The sequence below is a fragment of the Somniosus microcephalus genome, chromosome 12, assembly GCF_052327205.1.
Source record: "Somniosus microcephalus isolate GS21.2 chromosome 12, FLI_Smic_1.0, whole genome shotgun sequence".
Classification (NCBI taxonomy): domain Eukaryota; kingdom Metazoa; phylum Chordata; class Chondrichthyes; order Squaliformes; family Somniosidae; genus Somniosus; species Somniosus microcephalus.
In genome coordinates this window covers 227,886,726-227,899,867 of record NC_140998.1, presented here as the reverse complement: position 1 = coordinate 227,899,867, position 13,142 = coordinate 227,886,726, and positions in this window count along the sequence as shown.

Below are 13,142 nucleotides of genomic sequence, written 5' to 3'. Positions count from 1 at the left end.
CAAACTCATGTTCCCTCACCCAGGTGGCTTTAAATGGGGAATTTTGGACCTGCCTTTCGTCTGGGGCCAAAACTATCCCGTGTGTGCCTCCCTTGTCCCGGATTTCTGCTACTGGACCTGCTCTACAGGGGTCCCAGAACTCTCCTTTCCTGTTCCCTGGCTTAAACAGCTTACTCTGAATATGAATGGCTCCTCCCCCCACACAAGCCACAGTGCTTGCCTGTGAACTCGAACTTGCTGTGGGCTGAGGATTCCTATTCTCAGGCTCACTCCTCACGGGCGGACCGTACCTCCGTTGTTGGAGGGGGTACACTGGTCCTGGTCCCCGCCTGCCTAGCGGGACCTGCTGGTGATCTCCTACCACCCCATTGTCCACCCCTCCTCGCTGCCAGAGCTCCTCAAGACTCGGAGCTGTGGGCTGCGGTCTTGGGGTCTCTAATTCCCAATCCAGCACTGTTCTGGGTGCTGCCTGTGGGATGGTTCTACTTGGGGTGCCAGTAAAATCCGGCTGACCTGCCTTCGGGCTGATCATGCAAATCATTCCCTTTGAGGCCTTTAAAGCCATGTTAATGCTTTCTATCTCTGCCCTACAGGGGCCATGGTCTGCTTCACCAAACCTGACATTCTCTTCCCGCAGTCTCATCTCATTTTCCCTGGCCTCAGTGATTTGGTACTTTAGGAATTCTATCTCGTTTCTCGCATGGCTCTCTCTCTCGCTAGCTTCTTGGGTGAGGTGTGCATTCTCCTCTTGTAGCCTCATCTCTCTGTCCCTCGCCTCTGCGACTTCCTACACAAGGTGCTCTATAAATGCCTGGCATTTCGTGACCTCTAGTGTGAGGCGTGCATTCTCTTCCCGCACCCTCATACCAGTAGCTCTGACCTCATACACCTCTCTGAGGCGTTCTACCTCCGCCTGGCATTTTTCAAGCTGGGACTCCTGATTCTTGGCCTCTTTAAACTCCTCCTGCTCTCCCATCTCACCCTTCCTAGCCCAGCCACCTATACCCCAATAGGTCAGCTTACACACTGCCACTACCTTCCGCAGAGCTGCCCACAGACTGAAAGCAAGAAAGACAATAACTGATGCTTTCTCTAGATCCAGACCACTTATCATATCAAAAACGGCCTGCAGTCCTGCCCGCGGTCGCCATTGTAAGGGTTGGGGCTTCTTTAAACTGGTTTAAAGTAATTTTCCTGGTCTTGCAGCCTTTGCCTGCACTCAGACCAATTTTAAAATAAACCAATTTTAAAACAGCGGTTTCGAATCGCTACCCCACCTTCCAGTTCTGACTGCAGGGCTTATAACTTTGATGTTAAAACAGACACGTAGTTTGGATGAGAGAAAAAAATCAAGTTTTATTAACTAAAAGAAACTATAATCAAAATATCAAACTATCCCACACGAACACAGTAAAATTGTAAAACTATATAACAGGGGTTGCAGACGGCGAAAACGAGGGATACAATGGCTACAATGTTATTTAAACAATCTTAGCAATTCCCTTAAATCACCATCCCCAAAGTCCTTAACTAGGTTGCTTTGCTGAGGAGTCAGAACACCCTGCTCACCTTTGGTCCAGCGAAGTAAGAGAGAGATAGCTTCTCAGCCGTTATCGTTATACCTGGTCAGGTCCTGCGGTTCTGCCTTGCAAGGGCTGTGTGCAAAATTCCCCACCCAAAAGGGTCCAATACACAAGAGAAAGCTGTGATTGGCTAACTCAAAGTGGTTAGACTGGGTTAATGTGTCTTCCGGAGCTCCCTGGGCTGAAACAAAAGGGAGATACAACTGCTCTATTGTCCAGTACTGGGTGATTAAAACCCATTCAAATGTTAAACGTTTCCCATTCAAGGTACAAAAGTCTCTTCTGCAGTTTAGATGTATCCACTCGATATACAAACAAATGCTAATAGCATTCAATTGCTTTGTAAACAAAGCATTGTCCTTTGTCTTCGGCCATGTGGTGACAGCCATTTTTATCCCTGGAAATTTAAAAACACATCGCCCAGGGTTTCTTTAATCAAAAAAATTGAATCTTCAGAACTGTAAATTATTGCGAATTCTTACAGAGCTGTACTCTGTATCTAACTGGTGCTGTACCTGCCCTGGGAGTGTTTGATGGGACAGTGTGGAGGGAGCTTTACTCTGTATCTAACCTGTGCTGTACCTGCCCTAGGAGTGTTTGATGGGACAGTGTAGAGGGAGCTTTACTCTGCATCCAACACTTGCTGTACCTGCCCTGGCAGTGTTTGATGGGACAGCGTAGAGGGAGCTTTACTCTGTATCTAACCCGTGCTGTACCTGCCCAGCGAGTGTTTTATGGGACAGTGTAGAGGGAGCTTTACTCTGTATCTAACCTTTGCTGTACCTGCCCTGCGAGAGTTTGATGGGAAAGTGTAGCGTGAGCTTTACTCTGCATCTAACCCCTTGTACCTGCCCTGGGAGTGTTTGATGGGACAGTGTAGAGGGAGCTTTACTCTGTATCTAAAACGTGCTGTACCTGCCCTAGGAGTGTTTGATGGGACAGTGTAGAGGGAGCTTTACTCTGTATCTAACCCATGCTGTACCTGCCCCGGGAGTGTTTGATGGGACAGTGTAGACGGAGCTGTACTCTGTATCTAACCGGTGCTGTACCTGCCCTGGGAGTGTTTGATGGGGAGAGTGTAGACGGAGCTTTAGCCTATATCTAACCCGTGCTGTACCTGCCCTGGGAGTGTTTGATGGGACAGTGTAGTGGGAGCTGTACTCTGTAACTAACCGGTGCTGTACCTGCCCTGGGAGTGTTTGATGGGACAGTGTGGAGGGAGCTTTACTCTGTATCTAACACGTGCTGTATCTGCCCTGGGAGTGTTTGATGGGACAGTGTAGAGGGAGCTTTACTCTGTATCTAACCCGTGCTGTACCTGCCCTGGGAGTGTTTGATGGGACAGTGTAGAGGGAGCTTTTCTCTGTATTTAACCCCTACTGTACCTGCCCTGGGAGTGTTTGATGGGACAGTGTAGAGGGAGCTTTACTCTGTATCTAACCCGTGCTGTACCTGCCCTGGGAGTGTTTGATGGGACAGTGTAGAGGGAGCTTTACTCTGTATCTAACCCGTGCTGTACCTGCCCTGGGAGTGTTTGATGGGAGAGTGTAGAAGGAGCTGTAAGGGTTGGGGCTTCTTTAAGCTGGTTTAAAGTAATTTTCCTGGTCTTGCAGCCTTTGCCTGCACTCAGACCAATTTTAAAATAAAACCAATTTTAAAACAGCGGTTTCGAATCGCTACCCCACCTTCCAGTTCTGACTGCAGGGCTTATAATTATTGATATTAAAACAGACACGTAGTTTGGATGAGAGAAAGAAATCAAGTTTTATTAACTAAAAGAAACTATAATCAAAATATCAAACTATCCCACACGAACACAGTAAAATTGTAAAACTATATAACGGGGGTTGCAGACGGCGAAAACGAGGGATACAATGGCTACAATGTTAATGAAACAATCTTAGCAATTCCCTTAAATCACCATCCCCCAAACTCCTTAACTAGGTTGCTTTGCTGAGGAGTCAGAACACCCTGCTCACCTTTGGTCCAGTGAAGTAAGAGAGAGATAGCTTCTCAGCCGCTATCTTTAAACCTGGTGAGGTCCTGCCGTCCTGCCTTGCAAGGGCTGTGTGCAAAATTCCCCACCCAAAAGGGTCCAATACACAAGAGGAAGCTGTGATTGGCTAACTCAAAGTGGTTAGACTGGGTTAATGTGTCTTCCGGAGCTCCCTGGGCTGAAACAAAAGGGAGATACAACTGCTCTATTGTCCAGTGCTGGGTGATTTAAAACCCATTCAAATGTTAAACGTTTCCCATTCAAGGTACAAAAGTCTCTTCTGCAGTTTAGAAGTATCCACTCGATATACAAACAAATGCTAATAGCATTCAATTGCTTTGTAAACAAAGCATTGTCCTTTGTCTTCGGCCATGTGGTGACAGCCATTTTTATCCCTGGAATTTAAAAACACATCGCCCAGGGATTCTTTAATCAAAAAAATGAATCTTCAGAACTGTAAATTATTGCGAATTCTTACAGTCCGCCCTTGGATACTTCCAGCTTGCTTGTAGTATCCTCTTGAAGAAATGAGCAATAATTTCTGACCCCTCACAAACAACCATCCCCTGTATTTACCTAATAGCTATCTGCCACTGATCCCCGTCCCGTCTATTCCCCTTTAATTCAAGAAAAAAACCATGGTACGGTTGGCATGTTACAGATACTTCAGTTTTCAATAAGGGGTCTCATACCCCTACACTCTTGTAACATTATACAGTGTAAACCAAATTTACAATCACTTTTTTACATCATAAGTTATTACAAAATGTTGCAATCTTCGTTACACAATGTAATCAAAATGATCCCAAGCACGGAGAGGGTCCTACGCCTCTGCTCAACTTGGGGCTGCAACACAAAGTACAAAAAATCATTAAACAACATGCTTAAATGAACCCCGATCATCACGTGCCGATGATGGGTCGCAAAATTCGTGTGGGCATTGCTCCTCCCACTCGGACAGTAAAAGTACCTTCCACCCCCCTTTGATCGTCTTAAACTTTTGATATACCTATCAATTCATCCAATGAAAAGCGACGAGTTAAGAAAGTAACTATAGGTTTTTATTGGCTAAATAACAGAGCCCACCCTCGTGGGTGATCGGATACAACAAGGAGGAATGCCAACCAGTCGACTACCTTTATACCTGGGCAGGTAGGTGGAGTCATGGGCGGAGTCAGCAGTGGTCAGCCCAGGTATAATAGCGTGACAAGAGGCGACCTCGTATAGTGATACAACAGTGTGAACAGTGCTAACCATAGAGTAACGATATAACAGTGATGACTATAGTGTAACGATAGTGAACGATAAAAGTGGTTTACCACAACTTTAAAACAGGCAGAATGGATTTACCGACCAGTCTGCTCCGCCAGCCCCGAACCGCTCCCTTGTCCCTTTGTGGAGGCGGGGTACCCCTCACGTTTAAATTACCTTGGCACAGACCGAGACTGGGGAGTATGGGATCTCATGACTCCCAGTCCCTCCCCCTCCCGTCTTCCCTCGACTGGCTGCACAAAATGATGGGTGCCTGTGTGGCAGCTCTCCCTGGCCCCACACTGATCCGGCCACCCACTCATCCTTCCCAGCCACACTTATTCTCTTTGCCCGTGGGCCCCCGGGTGAGTACCTCCCTCCCCCGACTGCACCCACGCTACTCTTGGGTCTCCCCCTCCTCTATACAATCTTCCCGGGCCATCACCACCCACCCCCGGGGAACGCGTCCCTATCACAAGGCGCCCGCGCTTCCCCATCGTGACTCCTCGACAGCGAGGTCTCCCGCAAGTGAACTTTGGTCAGGATAGTGCTGGGTTGGGGGCCGTGCCCCACCCAGCTGGGGCCATCTCCTCCCCGTAGGAGGAGTAGGCAAGTTCCTCCGGACTCTGTCCGGTTTTTCCCGAAGACCACTGCGGGATCTCCTGGATTCGTCCAGTGGCGAGGTGATCCCCAACATTCCGTATCTTCATTCGATGTCCAGCTCGGGCTGGGCGAACATGGCTGCTTCATTTTCCAATCTCCTGCAAAAACTTAAAAGGACATGCAGCCAGGTCTCACTGACCTGCTGTCTTAGGTGGAGACATGGTCGGGTCCCTTGACCTCGGACCAAAATACAAACGTTCGGCACACATGTAAACTTAAACTCTTTGCACTTTAACTTGAAACTAGTTAAATCAACAAAACTTAAAATACACCTTTGGTACACGCTATATTCACACACATAGCTTTAATACAAATGCCGCCCGTCTCCGGACGGCCAGTCTAATCTCTGGCACTGTCACAGGTTGCTGCTGGCTGCAGCGAAGCTGGACTGCCTCCTGTCTCTGGTCCCTCGCAGCTTATGGCTGTTGAGTGGGGACCCCTGTTCTCTGGCTTCTCCCTGGCTCGGGAGTCTGCCCTACTCCACTGTAAAGTGGGTGACCATGCTTTCTTAGGCTGGGGCACCCACTGAGACCTTCTGAGGGGTGTCTCTATGGGGGAAACTTTGGCTGGCGGACCCTGAGCTTGGGTCACAGCCCCAGCTGGCTGGGAACCTTCTCCCCCATGTCCAAATAGCCCGCACTGTATAATGTACCTGGCAGCCTACCAGTGCAAATCTCTCTCTGGGTTTGTCTGCTCTTCCCTGCCCACTCCTGTGCTGGGGGCAGGTATACTCTCACCACCCGCTGCTGGTGGCTGGAAATTTTCCTCCCCATGTTTAAAACCTGGTGTCAGCTCCCTCCCAATGTCTCCTGCAAGAGGGATTGCTATCCCTGCCCCCGCAGGGTTCCACATCATGGGGGGAACCACTCTAGAAGCGGGCTGGGAAGCTGGTCCCTTTAAACAGGCCACAGTGCCTGTCTTTACAGGCGGTGAACTTGAACTTGCATGGACAGCAAACTCATGCTCCCTCACCCAGGTGGCTTTAAATGGGGAATTTTGGACCTGCCTTTCGTCTGGGGCCAAAACTATCCCGTGTGTGCCTCCCTTGTCCCGGATTTCTGCTACTGGACCTGCTCTACAGGGGTCCCAGAACTCTCCTTTCCTGTTCCCTGGCTTAAACAGCTTACTCTGAATATGAATGGCTCCTCCCCCCACACAAGCCACAGTGCTTGCCTGTGAACTCGAACTTGCTGTGGGCTGAGGATTCCTATTCTCAGGCTCACTCCTCACGGGCGGTCCGTACCTCCGTTGTTGGAGGGGGTACACTGGTCCTGGTCCCTGCCTGCCTAGCGGGACCTGCTGGTGATCTCCTACAACCCCATTGTCCACCCCTCCTCGCTGCCAGAGCTCCTCAAGACTCGGAGCTGTGGGCTGCGGTCTTGGGGTCTCTAATTCCCAATCCAGCACTGTTCTGGGTGCTGCCTGTGGGATGGTTCTACTTGGGCTGCCAGTAAAATCCGGCTGACCTGCCTTCGGGCTGATCATGCAAATCATTCCCTTTGATGCCTTTAAAGCCATGTTAATGCTTTCTATCTCTGCCCTACAGGGGCCATGATCTGCTTCACCAAACCTGACATTCTCTTCCCGCAGTCTCATCTCATTTTCCCTGGCCTCAGTGATTTGGTACTTTAGGAATTCTATCTCGTTTCTCGCATGGCTCTCTCTCTCGCTAGCTTCTTGGGTGAGGTGTGCATTCTCCTCTTGTAGCCTCATCTCTCTGTCCCTCGCCTCTGTGACTTCCTGCACAAGGTGCTCTATAAATGCCTGGCATTTCGTGACCTCTAGTGTGAGGCGTGCATTCTCTTCCCGCACCCTCATACCAGTAGCTCTGACCTCATACACCTCTCTGAGGCGTTCTACCTCCGCCTGGCATTTTTCAAGCTGGGACTCCTGATTCTTGGCCTCTTTAAACTCCTCCTGCTCTCCCATCTCACCCTTCCTAGCCCAGCCACCTATACCCCAATAGGTCAGCTTACACACTGCCACTACCTTCCGCAGAGCTGCCCACAGACTGAAAGCAAGAAAGACAATAACTGATGCTTTCTCTAGATCCAGACCACTTATCATATCAAAAACGGCCTGCAGTCCTGCCCGCGGTCGCCATTGTAAGGGTTGGGGCTTCTTTAAACTGGTTTAAAGTAATTTTCCTGGTCTTGCAGCCTTTGCCTGCACTCAGACCAATTTTAAAATAAACCAATTTTAAAACAGCGGTTTCGAATCGCTACCCCACCTTCCAGTTCTGACTGCAGGGTTTATAATTATTGATGTTAAAACAGACACGTAGTTTGGATGAGAGAAAAAAATCAAGTTTTATTAACTAAAAGAAACTATAATCAAAATATCAAACTATCCCACACGAACACAGTAACATTGTAAAACTATATAACAGGGGTTGCAGATGGCGAAAACGAGGGATACAATGGCTACAATGTTATTTAAACAATCTTAGCAATTCCCTTAAATCACCATCCCCAAAGTCCTTAACTAGGTTGCTTTGCTGAGGAGTCAGAACACCCTGCTCACCTTTGGTCCAGCGAAGTAAGAGAGAGATAGCTTCTCAGCCGCTATCGTTATACCTGGTCAGGTCCTGCGGTTCTGCCTTGCAAGGGCTGTGTGCAAAATTCCCCACCCAAAAGGGTCCAATACACAAGAGAAAGCTGTGATTGGCTAACTCAAAGTGGTTAGACTGGGTTAATGTGTCTTCCAGAGCTCCCTGGGCTGAAACAAAAGGGAGATACAACTGCTCTATTGTTCAGTGCTGGGTGATTTAAAACCCATTCAAATGTTAAACGTTTCCCATTCAAGGTACAAAAGTCTCTTCTGCAGTTTAGATGTATCCACTCGATATACAAACAAATGCTAATAGCATTCAATTGCATTGTAAACAAAGCATTGTCCTTTGTCTTCGGCCATGTGGTGACAGCCATTTTTATCCCTGGAAATTTAAAAACACATCGCCCAGGGATTCTTTAATCAAAAAAATTGAATCTTCAGAACTGTAAATTATTGCGAATTCTTACAGAGCTGTACTCTGTATCTAACTGGTGCTGTACCTGCCCTGGGAGTGTTTGATGGGACAGTGTGGAGGGAGCTTTACTCTGTATCTAACCTGTGCTGTACCTGCCCTAGGAGTGTTTGATGGGACAGTGTAGAGGGAGCTTTACTCTGCATCCAACACTTGCTGTACCTGCCCTGGCAGTGTTTGATGGGACAGCGTAGAGGGAGCTTTACTCTGTATCTAACCCGTGCTGTACCTGCCCAGCGAGTGTTTTATGGGACAGTGTAGAGGGAGCTTTACTCTGTATCTAACCTTTGCTGTACCTGCCCTGCGAGAGTTTGATGGGAAAGTGTAGCGGGAGCTTTACTCTGCATCTAACCCCTTGTACCTGCCCTGGGAGTGTTTGATGGGACAGTGTACAGGGAGCTTTACTCTGTATCTAAAACGTGCTGTACCTGCCCTAGGAGTGTTTGATGGGACAGTGTAGAGGGAGCTTTACTCTGTATCTAACCCATGCTGTACCTGCCCTGGGAGTGTTTGATGGGACAGTGTAGACGGAGCTGTACTCTGTATCTAACCGGTGCTGTACCTGCCCTGGGAGTGTTTGATGGGGAGAGTGTAGACGGAGCTTTAGCCTATATCTAACCCGTGCTGTACCTGCCCTGGGAGTGTTTGATGGGACAGTGTAGTGGGAGCTGTACTCTGTAACTAACCGGTGCTGTACCTGCCCTGGGAGTGTTTGATGGGACAGTGTGGAGGGAGCTTTACTCTGTATCTAACACGTGCTGTATCTGCCCTGGGAGTGTTTGATGGGACAGTGTAGAGGGAGCTTTACTCTGTATCTAACCCGTGCTGTACCTGCCCTGGGAGTGTTTGATGGGACAGTGTAGAGGGAGCTTTTCTCTGTATTTAACCCCTACTGTACCTGCCCTGGGAGTGTTTGATGGGACAGTGTAGAGGGAGCTTTACTCTGTATCTAACCCGTGCTGTACCTGCCCTGGGAGTGTTTGATGGGACAGTGTAGAGGGAGCTTTACTCTGTATCTAACCCGTGCTGTACCTGCCCTGGGAGTGTTTGATGGGAGAGTGTAGAAGGAGCTGTAAGGGTTGGGGCTTCTTTAAGCTGGTTTAAAGTAATTTTCCTGGTCTTGCAGCCTTTGCCTGCACTCAGACCAATTTTAAAATAAAACCAATTTTAAAACAGCGGTTTCGAATCGCTACCCCACCTTCCAGTTCTGACTGCAGGGCTTATAATTATTGATATTAAAACAGACACGTAGTTTGGATGAGAGAAAGAAATCAAGTTTTATTAACTAAAAGAAACTATAATCAAAATATCAAACTATCCCACACGAACACAGTAAAATTGTAAAACTATATAACGGGGGTTGCAGACGGCGAAAACGAGGGATACAATGGCTACAATGTTAATGAAACAATCTTAGCAATTCCCTTAAATCACCATCCCCCAAACTCCTTAACTAGGTTGCTTTGCTGAGGAGTCAGAACACCCTGCTCACCTTTGGTCCAGCGAAGTAAGAGAGAGATAGCTTCTCAGCCGCTATCTTTATACCTGGTGAGGTCCTGCCGTTCTGCCTTGCAAGGGCTGTGTGCAAAATTCCCCACCCAAAAGGGTCCAATACACAAGAGGAAGCTGTGATTGGCTAACTCAAAGTGGTTAGACTGGGTTAATGTGTCTTCCGGAGCTCCCTGGGCTGAAACAAAAGGGAGATACAACTGCTCTATTGTCCAGTGCTGGGTGATTTAAAACCCATTCAAATGTTAAACGTTTCCCATTCAAGGTACAAAAGTCTCTTCTGCAGTTTAGATGTATCCACTCGATATACAAACAAATGCTAATAGCATTCAATTGCTTTGTAAACAAAGCATTGTCCTTTGTCTTCGGCCATGTGGTGACAGCCATTTTTATCCCTGGAATTTAAAAACACATCGCCCAGGGATTCTTTAATCAAAAAAATGAATCTTCAGAACTGTAAATTATTGCGAATTCTTACAGTCCGCCCTTGGATACTTCCAGCTTGCTTGTAGTATCCTCTTGAAGAAATGAGCAATAATTTCTGACCCCTCACAAACAACCATCCCCTGTATTTACCTAATAGCTATCTGCCACTGATCCCCGTCCCGTCTATTCCCCTTTAATTCAAGAAAAAAACCATGGTACGGTTGGCATGTTACAGATACTTCAGTTTTCAATAAGGGGTCTCATACCCCTACACTCTTGTAACATTATACAGTGTAAACCAAATTTACAATCACTTTTTTACATCATAAGTTATTACAAAATGTTGCAATCTTAGTTACACAATGTAATCAAAACAATCCCAAGCACGGAGAGGGTCCTACGCCTCTGCTCATCTTGGGGCTGCAACACAAAGTACAAAAAATCATTAAACAACATGCTTAAATGAACCCCGATCATCACGTGCCGATGATGGGTCGCAAAATTCGTGTGGGCATTGCTCCTCCCACTCGGACAGTAAAAGTACCTTCCACCCCCCTTTGATCGTCTTAAACTTTTGATATACCTATCAATTCATCCAATGAAAAGCGACGAGTTAAGAAAGTAACTATAGGTTTTTATTGGCTAAATAACAGAGCCCACCCTCGTGGGTGATCGGATACAACAAGGAGGAATGCCAGCCAGTCGACTACCTTTATACCTGGGCAGGTAGGTGGAGTCATGGGCGGAGTCAGCAGTGGTCAGCCCAGGTATAATAGCGTGACAAGAGGCGACCTCGTATAGTGATACAACAGTGTGAACAGTGCTAACCATAGAGTAACGATATAACAGTGATGACTATAGTGTAATGATAGTGAACGATAAAAGTGGTTTACCACAACTTTAAAACAGGCAGAATGGATTTACCGACCAGTCTGCTCCGCCAGCCACGAACCGTTCCCTTGTCCCTTTGTGGAGGCGGGGTACCCCTCACGTTTAAATTACCTTGGCACAGACCGAGACTGGGGAGTATGGGATCTCATGACTCCCAGTCCCTCCCCCTCCCGTCTTCCCTCGACTGGCTGCACAAAATGATGGGTGCCTGTGTGGCGGCTCTCCCTGGCCCCACACTGATCCGGCCACCCACTCATCCTTCCCAGCCACACTTATTCTCTTTGCCCGTGGGCCCCCGGGTGAGTACCTCCCTCCCCCGACTGCACCCACGCGACTCTTGGGTCTCCCCCTCCTCTATACAACCTTCCCGGGCCATCACCACCCACCCCCGGGGAACGCGTCCCTATCACAAGGCGCCCGCGCTTCCCCATCGTGACTCCTCGACAGCGAGGTCTCCCGCAAGTGAACTTTGGTCAGGATAGTGCTGGGTTGGGGGCCGTGCCCCACCCAGCTGGGGCCATCTCCTCCCCGTAGGAGGAGTAGGCAAGTTCCACCGGACTCTGTCCGGTTTTTCCCGAAGACCACTGCGGGATCTCCTGGATTCGTCCAGTGGCGAGGTGATCCCCAACATTCCGTATCTTCATTCGATGTCCAGCTCGGGCTGGGCGAACATGGCTGCTTCATTTTCCAATCTCCTGCAAAAACTTAAAAGGACATGCAGCCAGGTCTCACTGACCTGCTGTCTTAGGTGGAGACATGGTCGGGTCCCTTGACCTCGGACCAAAATACAAACATTCGGCACACATGTAAACTTAAACTCTTTGCACTTTAACTTGAAACTAGTTAAATCAACAAAACTTAAAATACACCTTTGGTACACGCTATAATCACACACATAGCTTTAATACAAATGCCGCCCGTCTCCGGACGGCCAGTCTAATCTCTGGCACTGTCACAGGTTGCTGCTGGCTGCAGCGAAGCTGGACTGCCTCCTGTCTCTGGTCCCTCGCAGCTTATGGCTGTTGAGTGGGGACCCCTGTTCTCTGGCTTCTCCCTGGTTCGGGAGTCTGCCCTACTCCACTGTAAAGTGGGTGACCATGCTTTCTTAGGCTGGGGCACCCACTGAGACCTTCTGAGGGGTGTCTCTATGGGGGAAACTTTGGCTGGCGGACCCTGAGCTTGGGTCACAGCCCCAGCTGGCTGGGAACCTTCTCCCCCATGTCCAAATAGCCCGCACTGTATAATGTACCTGGCAGCCTACCAGTGCAAATCTCTCTCTGGGTTTGTCTGCTCTTCCCTGCCCACTCCTGTGCTGGGGGCAGGTATACTCTCACCACCCGCTGCTGGTGGCTGGAAATTTTCCTCCCCATGTTTAAAACCTGGTGTCAGCTCCCTCCCAATGTCTCCTGCAAGAGGGATTGCTATCCCTGCCCCCGCAGGGTTCCACATCATGGGGGGAACCACTCTAGAAGCGGGCTGGGAAGCTGGTCCCTTTAAACAGGCCACAGTGCCTGTCTTTACAGGCGGTGAACTTGAACTTGCATGGACAGCAAACTCATGTTCCCTCACCCAGGTGGCTTTAAATGGGGAATTTTGGACCTGCCTTTCGTCTGGGGCCAAAACTATCCCGTGTGTGCCTCCCTTGTCCCGGATTTCTGCTACTGGACCTGCTCTACAGGGGTCCCAGAACTCTCCTTTCCTGTTCCCTGGCTTAAACAGCTTACTCTGAATATGAATGGCTCCTCCCCCCACACAAGCCACAGTGCTTGCCTGTGAACTCGAACTTGCTGTGGGCTGA